The following is an 8,427-nucleotide window of genomic DNA, read 5'->3' as shown; positions in this document are numbered from 1 at the left end:
AATATCATAGCAGTTTAGTTGGGAGGAGATTATTTTTAGCTACTAGGCAGGAAAGAGTTGAGTTAAATGTAGAGCCATCAAAGGTTTTAACAGCACAAAAGGGATCTAGTGAAAGCTATGCTTATAGGAAAATAAAACTGCCATCAGTGACTCCGATGGCCTTGAAGGAGGAAAGACCCAAGGTGGAAACACCAACTGAGAGGTGTCTATAGGAACCCGCGAGACAGGGAGCAAGGGCTGGAGCCGGGGCAGTGACTGTGGGCACAGAAGGGCCGGGGAGACCCCACGGGGGAGGGAAGAGCAACAGATACGGAGGGCCAAGGTGACTACAGGACTTCAGCCCGAGTGACTGGCAGCCTGGGGTCTCAGGAAGACAAACAGGAAAGACGCAGAAACAAGAGCTTGGAGAGAAGAGCTTACGGGAGGGACGTCGCCGGCGCAGAACTTGAAGCTCTGGCAAAACCTCTGAGAGAGGAATTGGAGCTGGAGTCTAGAGTTTCTGCAGAGCATGGAGAGAGGAAGTCCCGAAAATGGAGGAGAATGTAAAGTCAAATCCAGAGGTGTGAAGGCCGAATCCTGAGGGAACATTTACGTCTAGAGGCAGTAAGAAGAGAGGCCAGAAGAGATAAGGATGAAAAGGTAGGAAGAGAGGGGAGAGCGACACGGCCTTGAGGCCAGAGGGGAGGCGGTCTGGAGAGTGGGGGGGGGGGCAGCTGAGCCCGAAAGCCACGGGAGGTGGGGCCCGAGGGGAGGCGCGGGGCTCGGCGGCGCGGGCCTGGGAAGGGGCAGCTTCGTCTGAGTGGGGAGGAGGCGCCGGCGCCTGGGGAGGACGGGGAGGGCGCAGCAAGGGGACACGTCTCCCCAGAGGTCTGGAGAAGGAAGGAGACGTCCCTGAGGATAGCTCAGACGGGTAGAAGGATCGGGAGGAAAGTTCCATTGGGATAAAGAAGCCAGCGTTCACAGACAAGGGGAAGAATCCAGTGGGGCAGAGAGTATGCGACGGCGGGGGTGACTGATGTAACCAACGTAGGCAGGCAGGAGGCAAGGGAGAGCCCAAAAAGAGAGGGGACACCGCAGAGGGGAAGGACCTTTCTTTCTCCAACACTCAAGGAAAGTGGGAGAAGACGAAGAGTGTGGAGCAGGGAGAAGGGGTGCTTAGGGAGCTTGCGTGGGAAGTCCGTCCAGAAACGCTGGGTGGGGGCAGTGTAGAGGCACTTGATGAAGGCAGAGCAGGGTTTCAATAAATGCGTGGAGAAATGCGACACTGAATCAGCAGAAGGAAAGTGAGAGATACTGATGGGTGGGGAGGGCCACCTGACAGTGGATGACACACACATCTGGTGGGTGGACTGACTTAGGTCTATGACTTTTTATGGTATACAGGATAGGCAGGGGACAGATAGGGACAGATCCATAGAAGAAGCAGCAGGTGGCAGTCACTCTGGCTTGGTAGTTAGAATATGAGTCCAACAGAGGGATAAGGTATCAAGGTCACCAAAGAGCTGGACAGGAAGGCAAGATGACGGAGAGAACAGCTTGGTATAGTGGCCTTGAAGGCATCCTGCTCACGTTCCCCTGAGATAAGCTGCTATGGAGGCAGGACTGGTGGGCCCCCTCCAGGGGTGCTTGCACCGCTGGGCTCACCCAGTATTTGTTCCAGGACAGGCTGCTCCCAGGCAGCTCCGATGACAACTGGACTCGGTAAGGATGCTAACGCTGGGCCCTCCTGCTCCGCTGGGACCCCTCTAACTGGCAAAGCATGTTCAGGGACTCCTCACTGGCTCAGCTGGGAGTTTCCTCTGACCTCATGCAGTCCGACTCTTCCCACCCAAAGCTTCCTTCCTTCTGTCCCTTCACAGGTGTCAGGACTTCCTAGCACTGCCCAAGACTCTCTGCCTGCCTCCCTCTCGCTCTATGCTACCCAGGCATTTCCCCCATAAATCTCTTGCATGTCTAATTCTTTTTAGGCTTCTGCTTTTTGGGAGTCCTGCAAGGACACACTTGGTTGTGCTTTTATTAGTAGAGGGCCCAGTGACTGGAAGATGTAGGCAGTGAGGTGACTACAAAGATGTGAAGGCTGAAGTCCACGTGGTTTGCTTCTGAAGTAATTATAGACTCACAGGAAGTTGTAAAAATAGTACAGGGATTCCCCTCCTATACCGTTCACCTTGCTTTCTTCAATGGTAACATCTTATTTAATTAAAACAAAGAAATTGACATCGATATCATATTGTCAACAAGTTCATATAGTTTTGCATTACCAGTTTCTCATTATGTTTCTGTCCACCTCATAGATATATTGATCTCATCTTCATTGAAAAAAGCCATTTAAGTAACAGTTCCCTTCCAAGTCAGCCAGCTATAACCACAGGTTTGTAAGACACATAAATAAAGCCATAGGTGGAGGGACAAATAGGAAATGACAGATGTCCACTAAGTTATAGAGCTCTCCATCCATCCATCCATCCACCCATCCATCCATCCGTCCGTCCATCAGTCCATCCATCTGTGCTTGCTAAGCTTTCCTAAGTACCAGGAACTACATGCTGAGCCTATTGTATTAGGACACTGATCGTCAAAATGGTAGCAGCAACCACAATTCTGTTTGGACTCAGATGCAGTGAGGACAGTTGTTTTGGGGTGAAGGATATCCAGATCTGTCCTGTGATCATTTCCATGTAGGCAGAATTCAACCAGTAGCAAGTGTCTGCTCAATGGCCAGGATCCTGCCTTTTTATGAGTCATTGTAAAGTGCCAAGTGCATTGACATATATTTCATAAATGCTAAATAATAACAAGTCAGTGAACCTAGAAGTATTGGATTCAGTATTCGAGACATTAAATCCAAGGTATGCTGTTCTAGAAGCAAGACAAACAAAGAAATCAACCCAGATCAAATAAAGCCCCCATGTATCCCCAGCTAGCAATGGGTGTTGTCTGGAAAACTCTTTATGGGTGAGTGGTTTTCTCATGAAGGGGCACTTGTCACTACACATCACATATAATGCCTTGGCTGGGATTTGGGAGGAGAGGTTTGTATCTGACCCACAGACAACAGTAATGTTGTGTTCTTAAAGCTCCAATTCCCTTTATTTGATGCCAGAAAATTATATCTACTAAAGCTCTGGAGAAGAGCAATAGTCACCCCACCGAGCAATTAGAATGATCCTGATGGGGAGTCTCTGCAGGCAGTCTTGGGAGACACTATTTATATTTCAAAGCCAGGATTTAGTTTTCCTCTAAGACATCAGTCTCCTTAGAGGTGCCTGTGATTCCTTGAGGATTTAGGCACACAATCTAGAAAGCCCAAAATGCAACATATCCTGTATTGGCAACCGAATTGGACTAAAGTGTGGTCCAAATGCTTTTCTCATTCACAGTCCAGAGCTCTGAGCATCATCTGTGCTGTCTGATTTGGGGTCTCTGGGCACAGCTGCTTCTCTCTAAGGAGTCTCCATCTTGGTTCCACATACAAGCATGATTTACCTCCAACCACATCCCCTTAGTCATTTTATAGTGATGACATTCTCCGGAGCAGAGCCCAGCCCTCCATAGCAAATGATTGACAGCAAATCCTATTGCAAACGAGGAGGCAATGACTACAGCATCTCTGGGAGTGACAGACTGACACGACCATGCTTTGAATAGAGTCTAGAGGAGCTTCTCTCCCTCAATGGTTATTTTCAAAAGGCTTTTGCTCTCATTCAAATGCAGCCCAGGGGAGGAGAGCCAAGGACACTATGCAAGACACCTCGATGTGGCCACAGAAGTGTTGAGTGGAGGACTGAGCCAAAGGGGGAGGTACGGAGCCAAGAAACAAAAGGCAAAACAACCATCAGGTATCATTCTTGCTAAGTCTACAGATACAAGTGATTCCAGCCAGTTCCTGCCAGGTCCAGACCTAGCTCATTCCATCTCACAGAACTCAGTGTACATGTGAACAGAATAGTGCTCTGAATGCTTAGGGCAGCAGTCCTTAAAAGTTACTGTGCATCCAATTCACTGAGGAGCTCATTAAAAAAGCAGATTTCTGCTCTGCAGCCTCAGAGATTCTGATTCAGTACATCGAGGGTGGGGATTGGGGAAGGTTCTTTTTTTAACAAGTACTCTAGATAGAAGCAGATGGGTTGCCCGTGACACTTTGGAGGTTCAGTCTTCAAGAGGGTATGATATTAAAGAGTTTAGAGAAATACCTTCCAAACAATCCAGCCCAAATCTCCCATTTTGCAGATGAAGTGGAGTTGAGTAACTTTCTCAATGTCACTCAGCCAGTTACACATGGAGAATTTGGACTAGAAGTGAAGTCTAGTCCTACTACCTTTTATATTCACTGTGCTGTTTGATAAAGCTCCTCTCCTGCCTGTCTTGTGGATATACATGAACTAAGTAGAAACTAGAACATGTCTGGACTGTTTTAGTAACTTTTATATCCTTTGAAACAATTGGTGAGGGTTTCTGCATTGCCAAAGCAAACATTAGAAAAAATGAGGTTCAGAAAGAAGTGGGACTTACCCTCTCTGAAAACGATAGTCAAGAAGGTGATAGAAGGTTCTCAAAGTCGTCCTCTGAACCACCACAGTGTCTGGGTTCCCCAAATCAGCACCTAGAATAAAGCAAAAAGTGCACAATTGCAAGGAATGTATGTATTCCTGACAGTGCTTTAAAATAACAATATGTACATTCTGCAAGCTGTGCTGGAATCAAATGTAAGAGTCATAATTAAGCTCATCGTATCGAGGTTAATCCTCACTTTGTGCAGCCATGGCCCATTGAAGTTGGAGAGTTCTGTGCCTGAACAAATTCACATTCCAGAGGTGTCTTGACAAAGGTCATTGGAAGATTAGCCCGTAGTTGTTAGAAGACCCCTCTGAGGTGGGCTGCAGTTCTGACTCACTTGTTTTTTGGTTGTTCTCTTTATATAAGAAAGTGAAAGCGGAGTAGGCCCCCATTTCAAATGAATGGGAGACCAGAGAAGCCATGCCAAGAACAGTGACTAGGTCTCCACCCTTCAGGAGGTTGCACTCATTCATAATGGATTGATTGACTCATTCATTCATTCACTGATTCAAGAAATATTTATGAAGACGTCTATACACCAGGCAGCTGTTCCGCTCAGTAACATATAAAGTTTTGCCCAGAATGAAGCCGATCAGCTAGAAGGATAGTACCCATCACTGGTTACACTACTCACTTAGTAGGCGAGGGTCTGACAACCTCATGTGCAGTAGGTGCAAGAGCACCCGGGAGTCAGGAGACCAGCTCAAATTTTGGGCAACTTTGGGCTATAGCAGTTTCTCAGCCTCAATGCTATTGACATTTTGGGCCAAATAGTTCTTGGCTGTGGTAGCAGGAGGCAATTTTCTATGCATCGCAAAATGTCTAACAGCATCCCCCACCTCCACTTCCTACATGCCATCAGCATCTCCCAACCCCATTTATGGCAACTAAACGACAGCGCCATTGGCAAATGTCCCTTGCGGTGGGGGGCAAAATTGTTCCCAGTTGAGAACCACTGGATTGAAGTAATAACCACCATTTCTGAACACCTATTAGGACATTGTGTTGGGGCTTTATATACACATCACATTCATTCTTGGCATCAGCTTTTCAAAGCAAGCAGTATTACTCCCATTTTACAAACGGTGAAACTGAACCCACAGATGTTAAGAAAATCACCCAATATTATGCAACTGGTAAGTGTTGGAGATTTGAACCCAGAATTATTTGACCTTGAGGCTCATATTCATTGTTCCCCTCTTTTTTCTTTTGCTATGATATGTTTTAAACAATCAGAAAAGTACAAAGTAATCTAATAAGTGCCTATGTATTTAGCAGCCCAATTTAATGAATGTTAATACTTTTGTCATGTTTGTTATATACCTACATATACCTTTTTTTTTTTTGGCAATAAAATGTTACAAATACAGATGAAGCTCCCTTTTGGACTTTTTCATCCCTGTGCCTGTCACTTTCTCCCCCAGATAACCATGCTATTGAAGCTGGTGCCATAGTCTCCCTGGGAAAGATTTTGTACTTTGCTTATGGTATGTGTGTCACAAACAACATATAGCACTCTAAAAAATGCACAGATAGGGTACACATTCTTCTGTGGTTTGCTTTCTTTATTTAATATTGTGTTTTTGAACTTTTTCTATGTTGAAATTATAGTTCTAGTTCTTTTAATTACTGCACAGTAATAAATGGTCACGATGTATTCAACCATTCTCCTTTTCGGGGGACATTTAGTTTGTTCCCATTTTTCACGATCACAAGTTGCACTGCTGGGAACACAGCCGTGTGTGTGTGTCTGTGCACACATGTGTGTGAGCATTTCTCTAGGATACATGTACACATCTTCAACTTTATTAAATACTGCCAAATCACTCTCTAAAATGATTATATTAATTACACTCCCTCCAACAGATTATGAGAGTTTTCATTTCTTCATATTCCTGCCAACGCCTGGTATTTTCAAACTTTATAATGTTTGCCGGTCTGATTGGGGTGAAGTGGCACATAATGATTGTTTCAAAATCCTGTGTTCTTAACCACTACTCTCACTGGAGAGGAGGAGGCTTCAGTTATGTAAAATGGAGACAATACCTCTAGGAGTAATACATTCTTCTGGGGTAGCGGGTGAATATATTTTGTAAGTATCAAGCGCCACTTGTGTACGTTGTATGTTTGTAGAGTTTCTGTAGCTGGCAATTTGACAAAATCTATCAAAATTTCAAATGCACATGTATTTCTTTTAGCTTATAAAATAATCTCAAAATTTTAGCAAAGTTGCAAAAATAATGAGACTTCCCACAAGATTTGCAAAATGCTAACATTTTACATTTGCATTATAATTCTCAATCTCCTCTCTTCTTCTTGTCCCTCCCCATCACTCTTTTTGTATATAGCTGTATCTATGTCTACATCTACATGCATCTGTATATTTACATACACATATACCATTTTCCCAATGACCTTACCTCTGAAAATTATGTGGAAACAAAAACATTCTGTTATTTAACCATAGAAAAGTTGTCAAAATCAGGAAATTAGCATCAACATAATACTATTATCTAATCTACATAGTTTATTCAAATTTTGTCCACTTGCATCCTAATGTCCTTCACCATAAAAATATATATATATTTTTCCTCTTGTAGGAGCCAATCTAAAATCATCTGTTGGCACTTAGTTGTCATGTGTCTTCAGTGTCCTTTAACGTGGAATAATTCTTTCAGTCCTTTTCAGACTTTTGAGGTATTTGGAATGTCAGTTTGCCCCATTACTGGTGATCCGATTTTGATCGCTCGGTTATGATGGTATCTGCCAGATTACTGTTTTGTGAAACAGACTGCTTTGTAATTAATAAGTATCTTTTGGAAAGATATTTTGTGACTGTGGGAATATTCTGTTTATATCAGGATGGACTCATAAATTTAATAGGTTGTGTTATACCATTGATGCTGGGGTTCTTGTTTGCAGAGCCAAAGAATGAGCTTCACAAACAGTCAAGGTAGGAGAGCAAAGTACAGGCTTTTATTTAGAGATAAAGTGAAAGGACAGAGCTCCCGGCTCATGCCAGGAGGGGAGAAGAGAGTCTGTAGTGGTGCGTTGTCTAGGGGATTTTATAGGCAGTTGAGGATTTTTTGAGAACATGAAAAAACTTAGGGGTGGGGACTTGTTAAGTGGCCCTGAATATTAAAAATTAACTTAACTGTAAGGAATTTCCTGCCTTGATTTCTCTCTGGGACACCGCGCCTGGGTCTGGGAGCACATCAAAAGGCTGCCTGCCCAGCCCCCAAGGAGGGCCGAGGTATTGTCTACTAGCTAAAGAATCTTGCCTCTTGAACTTCCTGGGTGTTAAAATGCAATCTTATCTTCGAGATGGAATTCTTCCTGCGCTTTACTATGCCATCTGCAGCTGGGTCTGCAGCTAAGTTAGTTGCTCACTTTGCAGATTCACCTCCTCAGATCCGGAGGAGGAAAGACAGCACCTAGGCCCCGGCCTTTTAGTGCCAAAGTGAATCTTACACATCGTTACATATGATTAGCATAATAAACGTGTGCTACTCTTCTTTATCTGGGGAACATGAACCGATTTCACTGAAGAATGATTCTAGAGCTCAATGTTTAGCATAGAGTTTTAGCAGGGGGGGTGGTTCCTTGCATGTAGTTGCATTGCTCTGACTGCAAATATCCCGCCCTGCCCCCTCCAGAGGCCCTCACCCTACTCTGACTACATCCATGGTCCCTGTCTCACCATCATTAGTTAGTTTGGTAGCCAAACTGTGTCATGCTTGATCAGCAGATGGCCTTTCAAGCTGACTTCTGTGTCCTTTTGACATGCCCACATCATTCTTTGAATACTTCCTTACTTTCTGGCACCATAAGGTGTCCCAGGTTCATCCTGTGCCCTCCCAGCTCCTGTCC

At 44.6% G+C, this 8,427-nt stretch overlaps 1 long non-coding RNA gene across 1 annotated transcript in view; it reads right to left on the bottom strand.

The window, feature by feature from the left end:
* Positions 1 to 4,605, bottom strand: part of LOC108398792 (uncharacterized) — a 129,108-nt gene extending 124,503 nt beyond the window's left edge. Inside the window, exon 1 of the long non-coding RNA XR_012126698.1 lies at positions 4,513 to 4,605. This is a non-coding gene — a long non-coding RNA (uncharacterized lncRNA). The remainder of the gene's footprint in view (positions 1 to 4,512) is intronic.
* Positions 4,606 to 8,427: the final 3,822 nt, after the last annotated feature.

This window comes from Manis javanica, chromosome 17 (genome assembly GCF_040802235.1).
Source record: "Manis javanica isolate MJ-LG chromosome 17, MJ_LKY, whole genome shotgun sequence".
Taxonomy (NCBI): Eukaryota; Metazoa; Chordata; class Mammalia; order Pholidota; family Manidae; genus Manis; species Manis javanica.
This window is presented reverse-complemented; position numbering and strand designations above follow the sequence as displayed.